The 24,244-nt window shown below is 37.1% G+C and overlaps 1 protein-coding gene across 2 annotated transcripts in view; it reads right to left on the bottom strand.

The window, feature by feature from the left end:
• Unc5c (unc-5 netrin receptor C) overlaps positions 1-24,244 on the bottom strand; it is a 351,840-nt gene that overhangs the window by 110,825 nt on the left and 216,771 nt on the right. The window lies entirely within an intron of this gene.

Below are 24,244 nucleotides of genomic sequence, written 5' to 3'. Positions count from 1 at the left end.
TTATTTGAGATATTAAGGAAATTTCAGAGATTCATTCTACAGTGTGTCTCTTTGTGCTGACCAAGAGAGATAACGGAGCAATATATGTGGGCAACTGCCAGTTCACCTGGAGAGTGAATGTACACATTTCCAAGATGAAGTGTTCATTGAAAGCAATAGCAGAACACTCAAAAAGATCAAGGGAATTTGCTCTGAATCAAGTGTAGACATAGTAAGAATGATGGGATAAACTGCTTTTGTTTATTAACTTTATATTCATTAATCCCTTCATTGTCCATTGAGACTTTATCAAGTATCAGTTATGTTAAGGACACTGTGTTAGGCATTTGTGAAATATTTTTTTAATTCTGTAAATGTTATTTTTTTTTTTTTTTTAAGATTTGTTTACAGTGCTCTGCCTGCATGTACACCTGCAGGCCAGAAGAGGGTATCATATCACATTATAGATGGTTGTGAGCCACCATGTGGTTGCTGGGAATTGAACTCAGGACCTCTGGAAGAGCAGTCAGTGCTCTAAACCTCTGAGCCATCTCTCCAGCCCCACTTGTGAAATTCTAACAAGTAAGAAAGTTTATTCATTCAAACTTAATGAACTATAGACAGTGAATTATTTTTATGGTGAAGAAGGCTTATCTTAACAATAGAGTAATACAATTTATTAATGTGGAATAAATATGTCATGAAAAGAAGCTATATATAAATGAGAGTGAGTGACAAGAGAACTCGGTCTATTATGAAGGAGTTACTTTATTTACATTAAATGTAGAGAGGTATTTAACAAATGGGAAAGAGTAATGAGAATTATAAGATTGTAAACCAAAAAGGTCACTGAAGCCTGGTCATAGAGAGCAGTGATATGAAACGGAAACAGAGACAAAAAAGGGTCCAGTTTCAACATTTGTATTCTAATTGTTCTCAGAGTGGGACTCCTTGATTGGCTTTCTTGGCATCACCTGAGGGCCTGTGGGAACTGCAAATTCTTAGACCTTGCTCCAGATTCAAGCAATAGAAAAGCTTTGGGGATGGGGCCGTCCAGTTTATGAGCTTTTTAAAATTTTATTAATTTATTCATGTTACATCTCAATGGTTATCCCATCCCTTGTATCCTCCCATTCCTCCCTCCCTCCCATTTTTCCCTTATTCCCCCCTCCTCTATGACTGTGGCTGAGGGGGACTTCTTCCCCCTATATATGATTTTTTAACAACCCTGCCAAGTAATGGTGTTCGCTAAATTAGTTAATTCTTGTACACAATGCCTAAGATTGTTTCTTTCTGAAACCCATGCCTATCTTTGAGGTGTTTAAAGTAGATGACTTGAGGAGAGGATTATTGAATATATATGTGAGATAGACAATATCTGCACATTCATATACATTTAGTTAGAGATTAATAAGCTACACAGTATTATGGTATTTAAAAATGTTTTTGTCATAGATGACAGGAAAAGGTAAAGCTTCTGGAAACCTTGAAAGGTGGGTAGCCAAAATATTTATCTAATACCTAAGATGTATTCAATCATTTCAGAGAATCCAGAGAAGCTCACAGGTACCCAACAGATAGGTGCCATCCTATGGAAGAATGAGCAGTATTTTCTACCAAGAAGCCATGGGGTCTGAGTCATAGACCCTTAGATCTCCTGAAAACTGAATTATACTGAATCCCAGCAAACCATGTATCACATGTCCAGGGCAGGACAAAATCCTGAAAAAAACCCACTATGGTCAAAAGTATATAAATTTATCATTATTTCAAAGTTTGAAGATTATTAATCCTTTCAAATCTATTTACTAGCCAGTTTAAAAGTACTTTCAGGTAAATGGCAAAGTATATCCCTTCATCCTGCTCTGAAAAGGACATAAAGAATTACACCCATCAATTCATGAGTAATAAAACAATCTTCATAGCACAAATCACTGTTTTTCTTTCTATTTCCTGGGTCCTCCCCAGGTCCCAGTTTTCTAACCTTGCCTCACTTTTCCTCTTTAACATCTAGAAATCTTTGTCAAATAAATGAACACAGCCTCCTTTCCAAACCTCCTCCTTTTTCTCCTCACTTTGCAATGTGTAGTGCTTTCACCCGTCTTTCTTGCTAAAGCATGCCCTCTTTATGTGGAAGTCCAGTTACTGGAAACAAAGCTCTTCCTTTTAAAGCTGTTGCAGGAAATTTACAGTCACCAAAGGGCTGATAAACCTGCAGTGTGTATTTACTTCTAAGTATAATGGTTCTTTCTAAAATGCAGAACAGCAACAAATAGGCTACGGATATTAAAACCACATACAAATATTTTGCATCCCAAGATGATAACCTCAGGTTTCATCCCCCTCCCATTTACTTGAAGTAATTACTGGAAACCTAATTAAATGCTGGTGGAACTTGACCGGGTCCACTGTATCCTTAAGACTGAGTAGGTACATGAATGTTTCTACTAACCACAAATCCGAAACCTTTTAAGAAGCCACAGAGCAACCCTCCTGCTACAGGAGCTATTCATAGTATGAATGTTCTGAATTATGTGGCCAGGCTCCCTGTGGGCACTGGAGTCTAGCACGCATGGAGGGCTGTGTTTAGCTTCACAGACACCCCATTCAGGAGCACATGAACTAATTATGGTTGTGTACAGTTGCTTGGCCACATGGCCCACACCATTTGCCTTTCAATATTTGGTCAGTGGCAGAATAAGAAAGCACTGCAGCATGAAGTATCTAAATCTTAGCGCTCAGGAGGCCCTGCAGTCCTCTGCGTTGCTCAGGCTCTCAGCTGCATAATTAGGTACAGGTTTTTTTTTTTCCATTGCCATATGCAATTTCATTACCTGTGACATTTTGCTCACCAAACCAGATCCTAGTGACTTCAATAAAAGTAAGTAATATCTTTTCTCTTTGAAAGCAGAATTTCAGATCTTCTTGAAGACATGAGATGCAAGAAAGGAGCTGCCTTGAAATCTGAAAAGCCATCAGCATTACCTCCAAGGAAGACTGCTTTGAAAAGCCTTTTGGGAAGTTGTTTTCAGGTTATTTAGGGTTTGGGGGAGGGCTACAGAATTTACACAAATACAAATGAGTAGTTTCTATCACATGTGATAACATCAAAGGTTTCCTATCGCTTTCTTTAATAGTGGCATCTCAAAGATGCAGGCTGTTTGAAGTTTGCAGTCATTTGTGTCTATAATAGGATTCATTGTGATTTGGGAACCAGAGCACAAGGAGCTGATTAGCGTGTTATACCAAGAACTCTTACAATGAGTATGAATGTGCATTTAATAAAGGGAGTTTCGAACCGATAAAAAAAAAATCCAGATAGAAATTCAACACTCTGATTGAAATCTTGGGAGACCCACATAGTAGTAAAACAGGTCGATCACAAATATATGTAGAATTGATTTTTAAAAACCCATATTCCCACAGAAATATGATATGCAGTCCTCTCAAATGACTATGTATTAAAAGTTCACCACTGTCAGGTATTTTGTTGAGTTGTGTAAGTGAAAAGACAGTCTAAACATTACCCAGTCTGAAGCTGTTAATTTATTGTATAAAAGGTCTTGTTTGTAAGTCAACTCTTAAAAGTTATATACCTGCTTGCCACAATCATCCTGGATCAACCTACAGCATGGATTAATAATTGTAGCACATAAACAGACTCAAAGGCGGAAGCCATATAATCCCATGGAATACAAAAAATGTCTTTGACAAAATACAGCATCTCTTCATGATAAAAGTGATGTGCAGTTGAGGGACACATGGGGCATATATCAACATAATAAAGGTAGTATATGAAAAGTCCATTGTCAACATTATGCTAAATGGAGAAATATTCAAAGCACTTCCACTAAAATCAGGAAGAATAGAAGGGTGTCCACTCTCTCCACAATGTTCAGTATAATCACTTGAGGCCTTAACTAGAGCAGTAAGACAAAAGAAGAGGATAAAGGGAATGCAAATAGAAAGGGAAGAAGGCAAAATATCCTTATTTGCAGATGATATATTTTTAAAAATAAAATAATTGAAGACTCAACTAGAAAACTCCTACAACTGCTAAAGACATTTAGCAAAATAGTAGGATACAGAATTAATACCATAAAATCAGTAGCTTTTCTATCCACCAACAGCAAATGTACTAAACAAAAACAAACAAACAAACAAACAAACAAACAAAAAACCAGAAATACCATTCATGGTAGCCCCCACAAAACTGAAAAAAAAATTTAAATATTTCTAATCAAGGAAGTTGAATACTTGTATAGTGAAAACTTAAAGGCCCTGAAGAAAATAATTTGTGTAACTAACCAACCAATTTTTTATTGGATTTATGGCCCACTTCATGAGATGAAACCCATTCATGACATTGCTTCTGTGGCCAAGAGCCTGAGATAAGACAGGCCAGGGACCTAGGGGACTGTTGTTATACTAAAGAAACATAGCAACACAATCCCTCTACTATAATTATAGACCAATGTCTTACTCAACCATCATCAAAGGAGCTTCCCCCTGCAGGAGATGGTAACAAATATAGAAACCCCCAAGTGGACAATGTGCAGAGAGTGGGATGTCTCCATCAGTTCCCTCCCCGACACAGTTCATGGAACCCTGTGGAAGAGGAGGCAGAACAATTCTAAGAGCCAGAGTGAATGGAGAAAATAAAAGAAACAAGGTACATATGAAATCGCAGAAACTGAGGCAGCACGCACCGGGCAAGCACAGGTTTGGGGACTGAAGGGGGCCCAGGGCTGAGAGGGTACACATAAACCCAAATCCCTAAGTCAGAAGCTGTCTTCAGTTGATAAGGCTTGCAAAGGAAACAGTTTTCTCCAATGTAGTCTTACAAGGCATACAAACCGCTCTTAAGGGAAGGCCCCATGCCTAGCTGTAGTAGGTGGCCAACACAAAACTAATTAAATGGTAATTTTGGAGGTTTTTGTGTCTCATAATAATTTGTTAGGGATTTTCTTTCAATTTTTACTCTATAGGTCTTATGTGTTTGTATGCTTTTCTAGTTTTGTGTTTTCATGGAAATTGTGTATTTGCAAATGTGTACATATCTGCATCTATACACATATAGATTTTCTTGTGCTTTCTCTTTAGTTCTTTGCTTTTCTGTTCATTTGTTTTGTTTTACTCAGGTTTATTTGGTTTTCTTTTTCTTTTTTTCTTTTTTAGATGCCTGTTTGTTTTTTAATGAGAGAAAGCAAGAAAAGGGTGTATGAAGAGGTGGGGGAAATGGGACAAGTGGAGAATATATTTTATAAAAATTCCATTTCAATAAAAATATTAACTAAAAAGTTAAAGGTAATATCAGAAGATGGAAAGACCACTAATGTTCATGGGCTGGTCACATTAATATTATAAAAACATTTATTGTATCAAAAGTCACCTATAGGTTTAATAGCTTCTCCACTAACCTTCAAGATAATTACTCACCAAAGCTAAAAATAATAATTTTAAAGTCCACATGTTATCACCAAAGATCAAGGATAGTTGAAACAATCTTAAGTGATAATAATACTATAGGAGTTATCAACAGCCCTGATGTCACGGCATATTAAAGAAGTGTTGTTTAAAAAAAAATCCCAGAATAATACTGACATAAAAACAAACATATCAATCAACTGAATTGAACTGAAGACCCAGATGTAATCCCAGGCCCTGTTGCCAGATGATTTTGACAAAAATAAATCGAAAAAATACATGTTAGAGAAGAGGCAACATTCTAATAAATGGTGCTGGTAAAATTGGATAGCTACATGTAGAAGAAAGAAATTAGATGTGTCTCTCACCCAGTATAAAACTCAGGTCCAAATGGATCAATGACTTAAACATAAGACATGAAAACCTGAAACTGTTAGAAGAGAAGGGAGTATATTTCAATTTACAGGCTTAGAAAGGAATTTTTCAACAGGACGCTGGTATAATCAGGATTTGGATGCTATTTTGAGAAATAAAAATTCATAAGACTAAAAAGCTTCCTTACAGTAAAGGATATCATAATTCTAGTAATGAGGAAGTATACAGAACAGGAAAAATTCTTGACAGCTATATATCAGACTCTATAAAGCATCTTGCATAAAACTAAGCACTAATAATAATAATAATAATAATAAATAATCCAATTAAAAATTGGATCATGAGAGTAAACAGAGAACTTTCAAAAGAAGAGAATAAATGCATAAGAAATATTTTTAAAATGCTCAATATCCATAGCCATCAGAGATGTGAAAATTACATATAGTTAGAGATTTCATATTACCTTAGTTAGAATGGCTAAGACAAAAAAAAAAAAAAAAATGACAATAAATGTTGCCGTGGATTCAGAAAAAGGTAAACTTATTCAGTGTAGATGCTAGTGCAAGCTGATGTGTCAATAATGGAAATCAGTGTAAGGTTGCCTCAAAAATCTAGAAATAGACATAAGATTATAACTGTTGGCACATTCCCAAAAAAGTCTATATGTTACTTCAGAGATATTCATTCAAGGAATATTGTTCCATTTACAACAGCCAGGAAATGGAAATAGCCTAGCTACCCATCAACTAATAAATGGATAATAAAGTAGCACCTTAACCAATGGAACATTGTTCAGCTATAAATACAAATGAAATTATGCAATTCACAGGTAAACAATGGAGCCAAAAATAATAATTCTGACTCAAGTAAACTGGATCAAGAAAGACAAACACTGCATATTCTCTCTCATCTGTGGATACTAGACTTGACTCTTCAGATATATGTGTTTAGACTGTAGTACTCACAGAGAGTAGAAATCAGTGATGGTCCATAAAGGGACCTCAAGGGAATTGGAGATAGAGTGCAGGAGATATATAATGGATCAGAGGATAATGGACCAGCAAGAAGTAAATGGGGAAGAGGGTGAAATGGTAGTATAGACATGAGAGTATAGGGAAAGATAATTGACATAAAAGATTGGAGCTGGCATGTAACAGGGAGGCAATGTCTCTCCCGGATACCATAGATTATATAAAATGCGCAGTACCAGGTATTGCTTACTTAATTTTGAGTTGTTGGACAGTGTAGTCTCAAAGATCTCCTCTGAAAAGATGATATGTCCTTGCCTGATGGTGATATCATATTGTTGAAGACACCACACATACGACTCATTAAGACACAGAGAAATCAAGCTAGTACCAACGTGGAAGCTTCAATCTTACTGGCTGGTCATAGGCCCTGTGAGGGAACCAAATGCTATTATTCTGCCAAAAAAAAAAAAAAAAAAAAACCCCTCAGTAATAAACTGCACACTACATTATTATCTTTATACCCATAACTCAGTGCATCACTTAACTCTCATCAGAAATGGCTCTTTTTGTAGTATTTGGCTGTTAATACCATGACTGACAGCTAAGCAGTGTGCAGAGTGTAGGAGACTGTGGATCATGGATCATCTATATTACACCTTCTTTCCTCAAGACTCATGGATCACTTTGAAAATGGGAGTTGAAAGATCGTAAGGTTCACAGATAGTGGGTATCTATAATGAGATAGTATTTGTTAGCCATGACAGGGTCACTTTACAGATCAGCACATAGAGGCTGTGCAGATTGGGCCATTAAAAGTCCCAGTATTGGTGGGGGAAGAGGTCTCGGGAAGCCTAGCCTCTACCTGAAAAATTACTGAAAATTGATGGGTGCTGGGGAAGAAGAGATGGTTTGGTTTTGTTTTTAGGGACACAGCTCCTGGGAGTCTAAAATTACTCTACTAGTTTGTCCTACATCCATTCACATACAAGCAGCACTAAGTGAGAGTCAGTGGCTTTAAAAGCAAGAGCACATGAAGTGTGGAGGGAAGGAAGATCTGGGGTGGGGGATTGCAGGGGAAGGAACAGGAGTGAGATTTGATTAAAATACACGCATGTATTAAATTGTCAAATAAAAATTACAAACTAGATTTACACACTGCCATGGAATATTCTTTCCAATGTGGTCACCTATCTGTATCTGTGATGCACTTTGAGTGGTTCACTGAACCCCATCCTAAGCAAACAGACTTTGGGGTCATGTGTGCCCTAGCTGCAGGTTTCATTTCTCGCAATGACTTTATCATTCCTATGGCACAAAGAAGTTATACGACACCATATCCCACAGGCTTGCCAATTTAACTTCCTCTAGCAGCCCTTCGAATAGGGACAGAGCTGCTGACCTCTGACAAATCTCATTCCAGGATGTTCACAGCTAGGACGTGAACTGGTGGGAGATGCACCGAGTTGCAGGTAGTGGTGCTCTGGGATGCATTACAATACTTTATTGAATTAGTGTGGTCTCCTTCTCAGGCTCTCATTCAGATTCTAATCTTTTTAGTCTTCACTAATATGATCTGAAATATGAAACATGCCAGCTTTAAATGTCTTAACGTAAATTAAATTGCAGAAAGCCTTGTCATTCTTTGAAAGGATGTCATGTTAAAAATTGATAGCTGTTTTGACAGCCTCTACCTTTCGCTGTAGTAATGCAACTACTGTAACTTGCAAGACAGAAGTTCACAATCAAGACACTGGTTTATATTAGACAGAGCTATTTGACAGTCTTTAAACTATAGCAGGAAAGATAGACACTGCAAACACAGTTTAACTATTTTTGAGACATTTTCTGTGAATTTTAATGTAATATTCAATATGTAAGCAGACTAATGCAAATATAATTATTTAAGCAATTGTGAATAGAAACCATGGTATGCTAGCTTTGTTATGACTGTAATTTTGTTAATAATACTTATTCTTGTAATGAGGATGAATTTAAGAAATAAACACCTAAAAAGACTGAGTCATGAAGAAAGCGAAAATCTGCACAGATCAATGAGAGGTAATTAGATTGAATCAGTAATAAATTTTCCCCTCCAATAAAAGCTCAGAGAAGGGCAGTTGCACTGGTAAATTATGACAAATATTTAAAGAACTACAACTTTTACATATTTTCCCCCTGGCCAGCATTGTTCACATATGAAAACTAGACAAAGACAGTATTAGAAAAAGAAGAAGTCAATGAACCAGGTGAACACAGGTGTGAAAGTTCTCCAAGTACCAGTGAGCTGAGTTCAACAGGCTATTAAAGGGATCACACATTACTACTAAGAGAGGATTATTTCTTACATGGACAGAAAAGTTCACTGTAAGTAGATCAATTAGTGTGGCATCTCATAGTAACAAAAAGAAGGAAAGAACTTTCTGATCATCCTAATATGGACAATCATCATTCATGGTTAAAAAAAAATGGTCTCAACAAGTTAAACAGAGAATGACCACAGTGCAACATAATACAGTGCTACACTTGATAAACCCTCAAATAAGACCATACTTACAGGAAGAGCTGAAAGCATTTGCTCTAATGCCTAGAGCAAGACAGAGCCATTCATCTTCACTACTTTCGTTTAACACACTACTTACTGAAAGTCTTTACCAGAACCATCAGGCAAGAGAAAGAAACAAAGAGTGTCCAAGGAGCAAAGGGGAATGTTATACTGCCGCCCTTTGGACAATAACATTTTCTTGCATATAGGAAATTCTACATTTTACCATAAAACTGTTTGGATTAATCAACAAATTCATTCAAGTTGAAAGACAGAATCCTAATACCCCACCCATCGCCCCACACACAATTAGCTGTTCCTATATATTAACATCAACCTAAAAACATGAAGTGAGCATGCCAATTACAATGTCCATAGAACAAACGAACAAGAGAAATAATTGAAGAATGATGTTAAAGAGCTCTGCAATAAACATGGTGAAAGATGAATGAAAAAGATACAAATAGGTAAAAAATATATCATGTGTTCAGGAATTAGACAAATTAATATTGGTAAAGTGCCCATACTTCTAAAACAATCTACAGATTCGGTGTACTGTCCATCAAAACAACAATGTTATCTTTTACCAATGTAAGACCATATCATTTGGATCCAAAGAAGACACCCAAATGTGTCTATTATGAAATAGCAACAAACTAAGGGCATTACATTACACAATATCAAGTCTACTGCAAATTTACAGTAATAAAAACAGCATGGTCTTGGCATGAACAGGTGTGTAGTCCTAAGGAAAAAAGAAGAGACAGAAATAAACTCATATCTTCAGAGTCCATTGAGTTTTCAACAAAGATGCCAAAAAATATACAATGGCGAATGAACAATATTCTTAATGATAATAAAGTTAAATTTATACATGAAGAAAAATTTAAAACCAGGCACTCATATCACATATTATGTAGAAACCATATACATGTAACAACTCAACATGACTTGAAGACTTTGACTCAAACCTGTAGAATTGCAGAAAGTGGACAGCAATGTTTTGGGCAATGTTATTGCTACAAATACAAACACAGACACACACAAAAATAGAGGAAAAATTGGGAACTAGGATTTCATCAAACAAAAAGCTTTGTAAGGAGACTTTAACAACCCAAACATAGAAGGATCTCAACTATCAATAGAAAATAATCTGGTTAAAAAATGAACAAAGTACTTAAGCAGACATGTCTTGAAAGCAGACATAAAAGTACCAATTATATGAGAAGAATCTCAACAGCATAAATAGTGTTAAATGAAAATCATATTTAAAATGAGCTATGTGTTATCTGGATAAAGTAGATATTATTTGCAAAAGACAAGATGTAAATGTTGACAAGGCTTGACAATAGAGAAAGCTCTTGATACCATTGCAGGAACCCTAAATTATGACAGACCTTATGAGAAACAGTGTGAATGCTTGTCTAAAAGTCAAAGACAGAACTTATATGATATAGCAAGCCCTATGTAATTCTTATGCTGCTCTAGATATAACTGCCAGTGTTTGTTTCTCAACATGTCCACAAGTGCACTTAAGGTATTACTCACAAGCACTTCCATTTAGAATCTACAGGAGGAAATATGGGAAGGGCCATGAGAAGGCCCTAATACAATAAATACTGCTCTAAAAAACTGAGGGCAAGGCTCTGTTGATGAAGACAACACCTACACAACTTGTTAGGTGTAGAAAAGTTGAGCTGGTGCCTATATAGAGATGTTACTATTATGTGCTAATGTCTTTGGTAAAGGAAGGTACTCTGCATGGTACCAAAAGGGAAACTCTACCACAAACCCTTTATCTACAATTGTGTCCTGCCTTCATTGCTAGTCCAATGGTGGCTCAAAGCTTGTGGGAGTAACCACCAATAATAGCTAATTTGATTTAAGGCTCACTCCATGACATAGAATTCATGCCTAACTCTGCTTGGCTGACCAAGAACCTGAGAGTAGAAATGCCAGGATTCTAGGCAAAAACCAAACACTACTATTAAAGCATGCAAGCAAGCAAGCAAGCAAACAACCAACCAACCAACCAAAATAAGCAAAAAATCCAAAATGTAGCAATAAAATGACTCCTAATGACATTCTTTTATACCTTCCTAATGCTGTGACGCTTTAATCCAGTTTCTCATGTTGTGGTGACCGCCAGTCAGAATTATCTTATTGCTCCTTCATAGCTCTAATTTTTGTAGTTATGAAACTATGAATCATAATGTAAATATTTGATATGCAGGTTGTCTGTTATAGGATGTCTTTGAAATGGGTCATGGCCCACAGGTTGGGGACCACTGTGTTACACTCATAGATCACCTGCCATCATCAAACAAGCTTCCTCCTGCATTAGATAGGAACAAATATGGAGAGCCACAGCTAGAGATTATTCAGAGAATGAGAGACTTTAGAACATTCATCCCTAAAGGGGATGATACTATCAGGTTCTTCTCATCACGGCTGTTTCTTGTGTCTTTTCTTTTCCTTCTACCCAATTCTGATGTATTAGGTTTTGTCATATTATATTATAATTCCTTAGAAGTTTGTTTTATTTTCTAATGAGAGACAGAAGGGAATGGCTCTGAATGGGAGGGAAGGGGAGGAGGAACTTGGAATAGTAGAGGGAAGAATCCATAATGAGTATATACCATGTGATTAAAAAAATCTATTTTTAATAAGAGGAAAAATAGTCTGCCTTGTGAATTATACCTGTTCTCCAATTTATTTAAACCATAAACTCGATAGTTAACACATGTGCAGAAACCATCTAGCCATGGCTTTTACAATGTAGCTCTTTGCAGTATTCTTTACATTGGTCTTCTTAATAAGACCGAATTGTGGTTTAGAAAATTCTGTCATTGTTTGAAGAAAGGAAGGGTGAACTAGACTTAGACAGAAATTGGGGGAAGTGGAGTCTTGGACTATTTGAGGTCGTCACTGAGAGCAGGACTCTCAGTGGTTTGGATACAAAGAAATAGGGAGAGATCAAAGACAATTGAAGAATAGCATGAGGTGGAAGAGCACAGATGCTAAAAAACAAACCATTAGATGTAGAGGAGCTCGCATGTGCTGTAGAAAGAAATGACTGTTGAATGAGACAGAAGATAAAATCATGGTGAGCCCCAAGTAGCAGCCTGCAATGTGTGCTGTGTGGAACTGGAAGTCTGGAAATTATAAATAAGTTAAATGACATTTGTAAAATGGCACATGATTTAGGAAGATTAATCTGTGTTTACTAGAAATTTGACTTGAAGAGAATTTCAATAATTTTCATTTTAATTATGAAATTGTTTCTGATCTATGACCTTACACCAAGTCTTTTATCTAAAGTGTTGTGAGCTGTGTGTGTGTGTGTGTGTGTGTGTGTGTGTGTGTGTGTGTGACCTTCTGAAAACACTGATAACAGAAAGCAGGTGTATGCATCAGGAATAATAAACATTTGCATTACTACCTATTCTTTCTGCAGTTACTTCAAGTGACTTGGAATTAAGGATTAAGAGCAGTGACCCTGGAGTGACTGCCACTACAGTCCAGACTCCATATTGTCCTGGGATGGCAGTTTTGTTTCTCTTAAAAGCAGTATGCTTTCTATTCTTAATAAAACTTTAAAAAAAGAAAATGTACAGTTTGAGTTTTAAGGATTTCAGCTTTCTTGGGACTTTCATTACTGCGACGGAACAAATTCCCATCAAACACACACTGTGGGGATTAGTATAGGTAAGAAAATTAATCCTGCTCTGTATTTGTACCTGCCTTTAGGTAAATCCTAAAGTCATTAAGGCTTGATTTTATAATATAACATGAGATTTTTCTGTCTATTTATTTATTTTAATCATGCTGGGGTATGAGAAAAAAAATGTCAGTAGAATTAGAAATGGAGTTTGATACCAGAAGTGAAGTGAGTTTTTTAAGATTTGTGCTTTCAGCCAAGTCCTCTGGAATTTTCCCATTCCCTGGGGGCCTGACTATTAAAACCTATAGTAGTACAGCCTAGCATGGGGAGTGGAAGTGTGCTCTCACGGGTCCTTGATTCCTCATGTTTTTATGCAGCAACACATGGAAGGCAGGACATTACATCACTAGATTGGAATTTCTACGTAGGCTAGCTCTGAATAATACAGACGGAATATACAAACTCTGTATTTAAATGACAGTATAAGTGGGTTTGAATCTTCATGCCTTCAGGAGCCTTCCTTGGCTTTGCTGCTGTACCACAGTAGAAACTTTGCAGAGCACAGGTTTTGTCAGGTCTAGAATAATGCCCAGAGCATATTGAAGACTTATAGAAAAATACTTATTAATGAAGAAAACATTCCCCAACGATATTATTACCTATTTATTTAAGAGGTATGTCATCATATTTTAGAGGAAAGAAACATTTTTAGTCATGAGAGTAGTTACATAACTTCAATCTGACCAGGAAACTTTTTAAAAATCTATAATTTAAACTTTGAATATGAAGATTAAGGGAACATATACTTATCATGCTTTCTAAAGACTCTATTCTCTTCTGTAACAGCTAAGAAAATACAGATTAATATATTGAAAATATTCTTTTCATCTGCCTTTGTAGAGCACTGTAATAACACAATTATAACTAACTAAGTCTTAGAAAAATAACGTCAAGCTGAAAGAAGAGCTTTAAAGCCACGTCCCCCGGTTTTTTATTTTTTTGTTGTTGTTTTGGTTTTTTGTTTGTTTGTTTGTTTTGGTTTTTTTTTTTGTAATGAGTGATCACTGTGTGTTCAGAAATTTCCAATTTTTGAAAGCCTTTTTATCATTCTGGAGGGAAAGCTGGGTTATTAAAAACATTACCACCAAGTGTAATGTACTTCCTTATATTTTCCTTATTAATAATGCAGACACCTCTTTGCTGTCTGCTGATCCCATTGCTTATATTTTTGTCTTTCACACTTAGATTTTGATAAACAAGTTTTAATGTAGAAATACAGAAGATAGTATTGATGCAGATTTGCAGACAAACCTTATCTTTTTTTTCTGTGTGTACTGTTTGAGAGTATGCAATTTGCAAGGGATATTGCCAAGCCTTGTGTTCGTCTATTAACTAAATTTGGGGAAAACCTTACATCTTATTTAATCTAGCTTCCTTTTAAGGGACAATGTAATTAGAATTCCTATTTGGTGAGTTGTTGAAAAAGGTAAGTATGTAAAATTCTTAGCAGAGTAAATACAATGCGAGTTAGCTAATAAGGATTTAGACGCTAGAGTATTTTCATTATTCTTTTTTGCATATTAGCATATTTTAATTTTTATTATTTCTTCTAATATATCTTCTTTTTTTCATATTCTTTCTGTTTTAAAATTTTTTATTAATTTATTCTTGTTATATCTCAATGGTTATCCCATCCCTTGTATCCTCCCATTCTTTCCTCCCGTTTTCCCCTTACTCCCCTCCGTATGACTGTTCCTGAGGGGGACTTCCTCCTCCTGTATATGCTCATAGGGGATCAAGTCTCTTCTTGGTAACCTGCTATCCTTCCTCTGAGTGCCACCAGGTCTCCTCCTCCAGGGGACATGGTCAAATATGAGGCACCAGAGTTCGTGTGAAAGTCATACCCCACTCTCCACTCAACTGTGGAGAATGTTCTGTCCGTTGGCTAGATCTGGGTAGGGGTTTAAAGTTTACCGCCTGTATTGTCATTATTTTCTAAAAACATCCTGGTCTTCAACATCACCAGAAGCCCAGTAGCTGCTCTCTGACATCGTTGTCCCTCTGCTTTGCCCCCTCCTCCTGCCCTGCCAGAGCCTCTAAGAGAGAGTTATGTGTTCACAGTTGCACTCAATTATTTCAACAGGAAATGATGAGACATGGCTCAGATGAGCTTGAATGGGATGGGATTTGGATATGAGTAAGAAAAAGAGGTCCTGTGATGCTATAATTGATAAGGCTACTCTTAGACTAGAGGAATAGATTTACTTCTTAAGAAATCACAATAGCACTGATATATTAACAGTAATATTCAGAAATCAAAATGAAATGTGGATTACTGTTTTCTACAGTATGAAGTCTTTACTGACAGAATTAAATACAGGGAAAAAAAACATAATACTAGAATAAAAGGAAGAAAGTATGACTTTGGGTTCTGGCTTGGCTGGAACCATAACTAACCTTGAGCATGGCACTAAATTCCTCACTGCTTTTAAATTCTTTCCAATGATCTGGTTAAAATAGGTGCTCTTTTCAGGCATGCTTCACGGGAGCTCAGAAGCTACTTCTACAGGCAGACCTTGGGGCAGTCTGCCAGTGCCTAACAGCTTCCCTTTGATGTACTCTACCACACTTCCTAGCTTGTTCTGTTTTGGATGTGGCCACAAAGCAATGCTAGTGAACAGTGCAGAAGTGCACATGGACTTTTTCTTACTAACCCTTTGGGAGAAGCTGGTGGGCCCCTGTATTCTGGTATTTACCCTTCTGAAGTTGGATACAGAACAGTGAGGCTTGACATAATGACTGACATAGCAGGGAGGAGGCGCCTAGGTCATGGCCAACTAGGGAGCCCACCTTAGCCTCAATAGGACTTCCTCCTGCAGACTGTCACAGAAACAGGCATTTGTGCTACTATAATTGAGCTGTTTTATCTTGCTGTGGTAGCTGAATGCTCTTTAGGGTTTGTGCAAAATGAAGCCTTAATGAAGACCAGAGAAAGTTTGCACACATGCTGCTTAGTATCAGTAGGTTTCCCAAATGAAGGAAGAAAACGCAAATCACACAATGCTTTTGGAATGTGATTTAAAACTCAGCTCCAGGTTATTAAGCATTTAAGAAATTATAGTAAATTTGAGTATTGCCAAATATCTAAAAGTTTAATTCCAATGCATTTGAAATATTAAATTATTCAGAAGAACTCACTTATTATAATACATGATATTCTTTTCAAAATATGATGCAATATATTCAAACTATCACTTCTGATATGAATGTTGAACTGTAAGATGTTCTGTCATTGTGTTTGATGACTATTTCCCTTCTTTTACCAGAAACACATTTTGATGTTATAAAAGATAAATTTGAAACAACAGAAAAATAATACCTGGTATTGAATATTTTTTGCTACTTGTAGTATCTTCATGTTACTTCCATTCTGGCGTCACAAGAAAAATGGAAGAACAGTGATGGTTTTCCACTGTGACTATAATTCCCTCAGATGTTTATATAACTGTATAATATTGGCATCCAAACAGGCAGCTTCAATCATTTGCCTGCTTATATCTCTAGCCTATGTTTGTTCTCTGGTTTTACAAATGTATGTTTGTATGTATGTACATATGTGTATATGTGTGTATGTATGTACGTATCATACAAATATATTCTTCTTGAAGGACACATTCATATAATAGTGGCTAATGATTTCCAGAGGAAGAACATGAATGCAAACTAGTTAGTATGTGTAGTCACAGTTGTAAGATGTAGAATCATGATTAATGATTCTAACATCAATAAGGAGTATAGTGCTTCATGATTCAATGTTCTTAGTAAAGGGAAATTACTGCATAGGAAAATTCAGTGTGATTCATATCTACAAATTGCTGGAAACACAGCTGGATTCATCATAAAGTAGATATATCACGCAGTCTGTATGTTTGTGCATCTATCATCCTTGTGTGCATTTATATGCACATTATTCATCTATTACTTTCTTTTTATCTGAAAATGGCATGTGTGTCCTTCATATCTATTATATCCCCTTTTAACTGCACTACTGTCAGGTTCCACTTACTTCTGCACTGCTGAATAAATTGGTGGCTAATAAATGTCCTTAGAAATATACTCAGAGCTGAACAATAAGCTGCTGTATCTAATCATAATTTTACATCCAGCATACATGTTTACTCTTAGAATCTCAAAGAAATACAGCTTCACTTGGCATATGCACTGAGGGTAAAGAGAGAGAGAGAGATAGAGAGAGAGAGAGAGAGAGAGAGAGAGAGAGAGAGAGAGAGAGAGAGAGAGAGAGAGAGAGAAGTAATTATAGAGCAGGCTTGTAAGAGAGCCTCCTTTATGACTGAGCAGATATGTGGTATATAGCACAAAGTTCACAACTGTTTAAAATCTTCTACTGCAAAGGAAATGCCAAATGATGGTCTAGATCAACATTTCAATTATGATGCTCTAGGTCGTAAATCCAAAGGCTTGTATTGTAGGCTCATCCTCATAGTGGGCAAATCTATGGGACTTTCAGGACTCTAGCTCTCCTCTGATACCTCTTTTTTTTTTTTTTAACTTTAAACAATTAAAATGCTTTATTGGCATTAATATTTCTTTTTGTAGAATTAAGATAACAGTGTTATGGGTACATTAAGGAAAAACAGATCAGTGGCTGAAAGAAATGTGGGGCTTGCTATGGGCACTCTGTCTCTAGGAAAGTGCTATGGTGAGGAGAAGAGGAGGAAAGCAGAAGTGAAAATGCAGATAATGTACAAAGAAACATGTGTGCCCCTGCAATAAACAAATAAGAATGAGGTAATAGTGCAGCCAGAACAGAGGTATTAAGATGAGAATAGAACACTACTTTCTCCTTGGTAATTTTCATACTCCCATTACATCCTACGACTTTGTAAATAAAATTTATATCACTTGATCTACCTGATAAATATCATTCCATCTCCCTCAAAGCTTCCTGCTATTCAGAATGTTTTCAGGTTTGTTGTGGAAATCTAGTGTGTAGATGAACTCCTAGCAATACCGTGAAGGATCACCCTATTAAGACAGAAGGGACCTGGGCTTCCGTCATGTTGGAGGATGCCCACTACTTCAAATGTTCTTAATAGAAAGGTCACTACTTAAAAAAAAAAAAAAAAAAACAACAACAACAACCACAAGGCAAAGTAAAATAAGCTGAAGTAAAGTTGGGAAGGTAAAAGAGGCCACATGAAGTCTTACCAAAGGTTCGTGTTTTACATAAAGCCGCAGTTGGAGCTTCACAGAGGGAATCTCTGTACTTTTTATTTCGGGTTCAGAGGATTTACATGCTCTTTCTAATGATCGGAGCCTTCAGCTCCGGGTAATGTATCCCAGTCCCCAGCGTAGTGCTCATGCAAAATTGAAGCACTTTGGAGGCAGTTTAGTGGCTGCAGATGAATCTCAATGTGCAGGAAAAGGCATAATGGCTATTTAGCACTTGCGAGGAGAAGCTGAGGAAATCAGGGGGAAAAATCTATTGAACTTGAGCCATCTGGGAAGCCAACTGAGAGAGGCTACATTCGCACTGTGTTTGCATTTCCATTGTGTTGCTGGCCAAGCAAACACACGTGTGTGTGTGTGTGTGTGTGTGTGTGTGTGTGTGTGTGTGTGTGTGTGTGTGTACAAATGTGTGCACATGGAGGAGAGCATTATGGAGTGAAGACTGGTCTTTGCCTACACTGGCAGTTTGATGTGGCTTTGGCAATACATGGGCAAATGTCATCATGAGAGTTTTCATGTCTTGATGAGATGGACACTGGTACAGGGCAGGGTTGGCACAGATGCCATGGGCATGAGGAAAATGGGGGATATGTAGGGCCAGAATGAGCAGCTCCTTTCCTCTCCCTGGCTCAGAGTGTAGCAAGGCAGATCATAGGCGCTTAGGGAAGCTGATAGCAAACATTAGAGGACAGTTGCCATCTGTTATAGCTGTACTTATAAATAGGAGGCAAAGCAGGAACACAAGGCACGCAGGTACTTTTGCTTTGATGCTCCACCACTTGCCCTGACTTTTGCTGAATACCTACTTAGTAACTATACCATTGCTTTTGCAATGCTTTTATAACAACATGTCTCTTGTTTGCTGCTTTTTTGAGCTGGGTTGTATGTCTCAATCAACAGAGAATGTGAGACAAATAGGCAGGGACATAAACGGCAGATATAGGGAAATATCTACTCTGTTTCCACCCCCAAAAATTATCATGCTAAATGGTGCACACACACACACACACACACACACACACACACACACACACACACACACACACACACACACACACACAAAGAAACATCTATGCTGGAATACCTAGATCTGTGAAAGCAACATTTTGTGGCATGTGGCCTTTGAAAAAACCATCAATACAATATTATATCCTTCCTGGATCATTTAGGTGAGCACCGAAGCCTACAGCAAGTGTCCTCATAGAAGATTCACAGAAGACAGACACAGGGTAGGAAGTGAAGTAAAGACTGAGACAGGGACTGCACTAATGCGGCCACAAGCTCAGGGATGCTGAGCAGGTACCAGGAGAAGGATGAGACACAGGGTGTCTATTCCTCCTGAGTCACTGTGGGAAGAAGTGTGCTTCTGCTCCATTCTCCACTTCTGGCCTGTGAGAAAAGAAACTTCGGTTGCTTGAAGTCACCACATTTGTGCTAATTCATGGTAGCCAGTCTACTAAACAAATATGGCAACTAGAGGGGAACCCCATCCATCACCATATACAGAGTGACCAAGAGAGTCTGACAGAGCAGAAAGTGAGGACGAGCTGTCTGCCAGGAAGTGGTTTTTCTGGTTTCACAAATGCCCACCCAAGTGGGTGTGGGGAGGCAGCTTCTTATTCCTTAGCACCATCCCACACACAGGACACCATTGTGTAGGACCATCCAGGTTGCAGCTATAAAAAGAGGCCTGGCATAAAGCCCCTGCCATCCCTAGGCTTGCCCTGCTCAGCACATGCCCCTGGGTTTTTCCACATAGAGATTTTAATTCACTTCACATTGAGGGCCCTCACTTTCTTAAGAAGGCAGCTTGTTGTCCCTCAGTCTCAGAAGTTTAGTAGGTAGAGACAAGGAATATGAAACTGAAGTAAGCAGAGGCTCTCTCCCTTGTAACTTTATGAAGTGACTATGGGTCCCACAAACGTATTTATTTGGACTGCGGGAGAACTCAAGCAAATGTTAGAACCTGCCTTTTCCCTCTTATTACTCTCACCTATTTTGGCATTTTTCTGTGTCCTCTATACTTAATATCCTTTTGTAGTGCCTAGGTTATTTCTCTGCTTTCAGTTCCAAGATAAGTTTCCAGTTTATTCGTAGCTTTCGAACAGACTATATGCATGCATACCGCTTATGCAACACTTTTACATAATGTCTCCTGTTTGCTGGTTTTCAAGCTGGGTTGTATGTCTGTATTTGAGGCAGATAGGCAGACACACAGACAGCAGATGTAGGATAATATCTGCTTTGTTCCCAATAAAATTATCATTAGTATGAGTGCCTAGTATTATTGTATATTGTTATGCCGTGTTAGTTGGTATCCTCGGAGGCCTCTCTTTTTGAAGGGAAATGGAGAAGCATTGGATCCGGGGCAGAGGTGAGCTAGGGAGTACTGCGAAGGGTGGAGGGAGAGGAATCTATGATCAACATGTATGAGAGAAAACAAACAAACAAATAAATAAATAAATAAATAAACAATCATTAGAACATAGGCCAGGACATAGGTGTCTGGACATGTGCTTCCTGGTGTCTGTCAAGTGCCAGGAGGGTTAATCACATTGTTTCTTCTCCCTCTTTCCTTCACTTTCTGGGAAATTTCTTCCAGAACAGATTTTTATAATTAGTTTAAAACTTCGATGAAATTAGGATTGAATACAAGACTTCCCTCTTATTATAAATTGGTTTTTTTATTGCTAGATATTATGCTTCCTACAGGCTGTGCTTGCTTTTTATGCCAAACACACTGGTACTTGGCAAGTCGTAGCCATCGTGTTATACATGCTGGCTTTGTATTTCCAAGTCCACTTTTCAGAGGATCTGGCAAGAGTGGCTATCTGAGCAGGCATGGTAAGAGGGGTCTGCGTAGCAGTCTAAGGGATAACTCAGGATTGCTGGCAAGTTGGGGCGAAGAGCAAGATATGATCTAGTCAAGTCGTTCCCCTCCTGTTAGCATTAGCCACCAGGGTTAGAATTTGTAACTAAAGCTATTCTCTATTTCCTCTTTAGAGGCTCCAGATTATCTTAGGTTAAAAGAAGAGAAACTAGCATCAGGATTTTGAACAAATTACTGAAGAAATAGTAGGCACTAAGATGAATGAAAACAATTTATCTCCTCAAAGAACAACAGCATGGGTGGTGGTCCCATCATTATCAAGCAAGTTTGTTTATATGTAGTAAATATGTACAGACACTAAAAATATTTTTATGTATGTATGCTACTAGTGTGCATGCTTCTATATGTCCAAGTGTATGTGTGTGAAAGAACAATCTAACATTCATTGTGGAGGTATTGTCTACCTTGGTTTAAGTCTACCTCTGGCCCTAGCTTTTTCAATTAGGCTAGGCTGGCGGGCTGAGGAGCCCCAGGGATCTACCTGTCTCTGCCACTCCATTGCTGGGATCCCAGCCACATACTACCATGCTTGCCTTTATTTTACATGGGTTTGGGACCTTGAACTAAGGTCCTCAAGCTTGTGTGGTAAGCAATTTACAGACTAAGCCTTTTCCCTACCTCCTCAGAAAAGAATATTAAATTTGCAGATAAGATTCTGTGAGTTTCAGTAAGCTGAATTTCTTTTTAAGCTGAAGTTATTTCTTCTGTAAGTGCCTTAAATAGGATGCCTTATCTCTTTCATGTCTTTTTCCCGAAAAAAGAAACTACAAGCAACCCTCCTTAAAGCCCTATTTCACCCAAAGGTTAGATTGGAAAAAAAAAATGAGCTACAGCTTCTGACAATACTGTTATTCTCACTTTGAAGTGGGCATTTTTAAACTGGAAGTCACAGCAGATGCATGGCAACTGGGCAAATGGCAATATTGCCATAGCAACACAGTCACTAATGTTGTTCATAAAAGCCCTGTTTTGGTATCAAGTAACCTAGATGAAGAATGTCCTTGGATACTTGATTCTCGCTGTAGCCCCTGGGTGGGCTTGAGGGATGTGAATTGATTTTTCTCTGGATTTATGGGCACACATACCTACATATACACAAGCATGCATGCAATCACATTTTTATGTACATGCATGTTTTAGACTAAATCATATTAATCAATGATTTTTTCACTTATTTGAGGAAAAGAGGAGCACTAGATGGCAAAAGTTCTTGTTCTTAATGCTAATTTGAGAAGAATGTTTTATTGCCTTAAAAACTCTCACTATACTTTTGTTTTTCTCTAATAAAACACAGCTTGATAAAACAGCACTGAAACGTTTAACACTTTCCTTAACAATCCTGTTGTAGCCATATTTTTTCAATAAGTGAATGCTATTAAAATATTCTATGTAATATGCAATTTTCACAACAGAAATAGTGTAGCTCTGCAAGTGTACTGTAGTCAGAGTTTGTCAGTATAATGCATAGTTTATAATACTGAAATTTTCAAATTGATCTTTGCAAATATTAGAATTGTAAAATGTGAACAGAAAGAATCCAAGCATGTAATCTAAAAAATACCGGGCACCCACTTTTGTTTGTATGTTTGGAAAATAGATGCAGAGGTCATGTTCGCAAGCAATATAGGAACTAAGCCATCTGCCAAGTAGAGGGTCCATTTAGTGACAAAAGGGAAAAGGGAAGTAGAAATCACAACTAAATCTCTGGTTTGGTAACTCTAACTGAATTGGATTTTTGTGATGGCAGTTGAGACTATGTCAGCCATGTTAACTCATGTGTTAAAGACTTGTTTCAATCGATGGGAAATAAAGATTAATCAACTGTAAATAGTAACAAGCAAAGAGTAAGCAGAAGTATCTAATTCAGGATAACTGGTTTTCTCTTGGCAACTACTCTCTTGTGAAGTTTTAAGATTGACTCCATGGGAAAACCTTTTTGTACTACATGGATCCTTATCAATTTCTATTTTGATTTACCCAGCCCTGGGGCTAGCTTCATAATGCAAAGGAAAAACCTGTTAGTTTCTGGTACTGAAGTGAATACCTCTGAGAAGGAAGTCAAATGAATAATTGACTTATATTCCAAAATCATTTATTTTCATTGCCAGACAACTGTGTTATGCATAGATGTCTCTATGCTTGCAGGGGCAATAAACCCATAACTCAAAATTTAAAAGTTGGGGTATAAGGTTCAAATACACTTCCCAAATTTTGTACATCATCTACAGAAAGTTAAACAAAACACATATAGCTTTCTTTTAACATGTTCACTTTGTTAGTGAGTGTTGAGCTTAAAATGATTGTGGAGAATTAAAAAATTAACATAATGTACCCCTCGAATATTCAAAATAACTCCTCCTTACAGAAGACTGAGCTACTTAATGTAGTCATCAAATCACATACTTATGACACGGTACAGACTAATCACAATTAGAATATTCACAAAATTTCAGTTACCTGAATTTAGCAGAGTAATTTTAATCTCCCAAAACAAATGTTCCCTGACCATTTCTTGTGTTTGATATCTTATGCTTTTAACTTTTGAAGACAACCATTTTCTAAATTGTGGGCCATAATACATCATTTTAGTATAGCTTAAGAGATATTTAACAGAAAGATAATAGATAGAAGATAGATAAATAATGATAGATAGTGGGTAAATAGGTATAATGGTAAATTGATAGATGGTAGATAGACAAACAAATAGGTGAAAAATATACAATTATTATATAATAAGATTTATGATAAATTATGTTTTTATACAGGAAATGGTTATATATTGGTACTTTCTCGTATGTTACACTATTATTCATATAATGGACAATATTATTAACATAATGAAGCAAATGAAATGAAGACATATTAGCGTCATTTTTGCAGAAAGATGCATTTGTAATACTCCTTGAGTAAGCTTCTTCATGAACAAGAAAGATTTTGACAGAATCAGGAGGCAGGAAACTGGTTTGAAGAATATTTCATCCAACTTACAGTTTCTAAGTTAAGTATCCACCTCAAGTAACCATGGAGCTTGAACAGTAAAAATCACAGATAGTACCCTTGATTTCATGGAGCATGCTCTTCACACTGAAGAGGAAAGGTAAACTGGAAGCATATATGTGACAAGTATCTTTCTCTAGCAGTGAAAA

Source organism: Acomys russatus, chromosome 23 (assembly GCF_903995435.1).
Source record: "Acomys russatus chromosome 23, mAcoRus1.1, whole genome shotgun sequence".
In the NCBI taxonomy this organism is placed as follows: Eukaryota; Metazoa; Chordata; class Mammalia; order Rodentia; family Muridae; genus Acomys; species Acomys russatus.
This window is presented reverse-complemented; position numbering and strand designations above follow the sequence as displayed.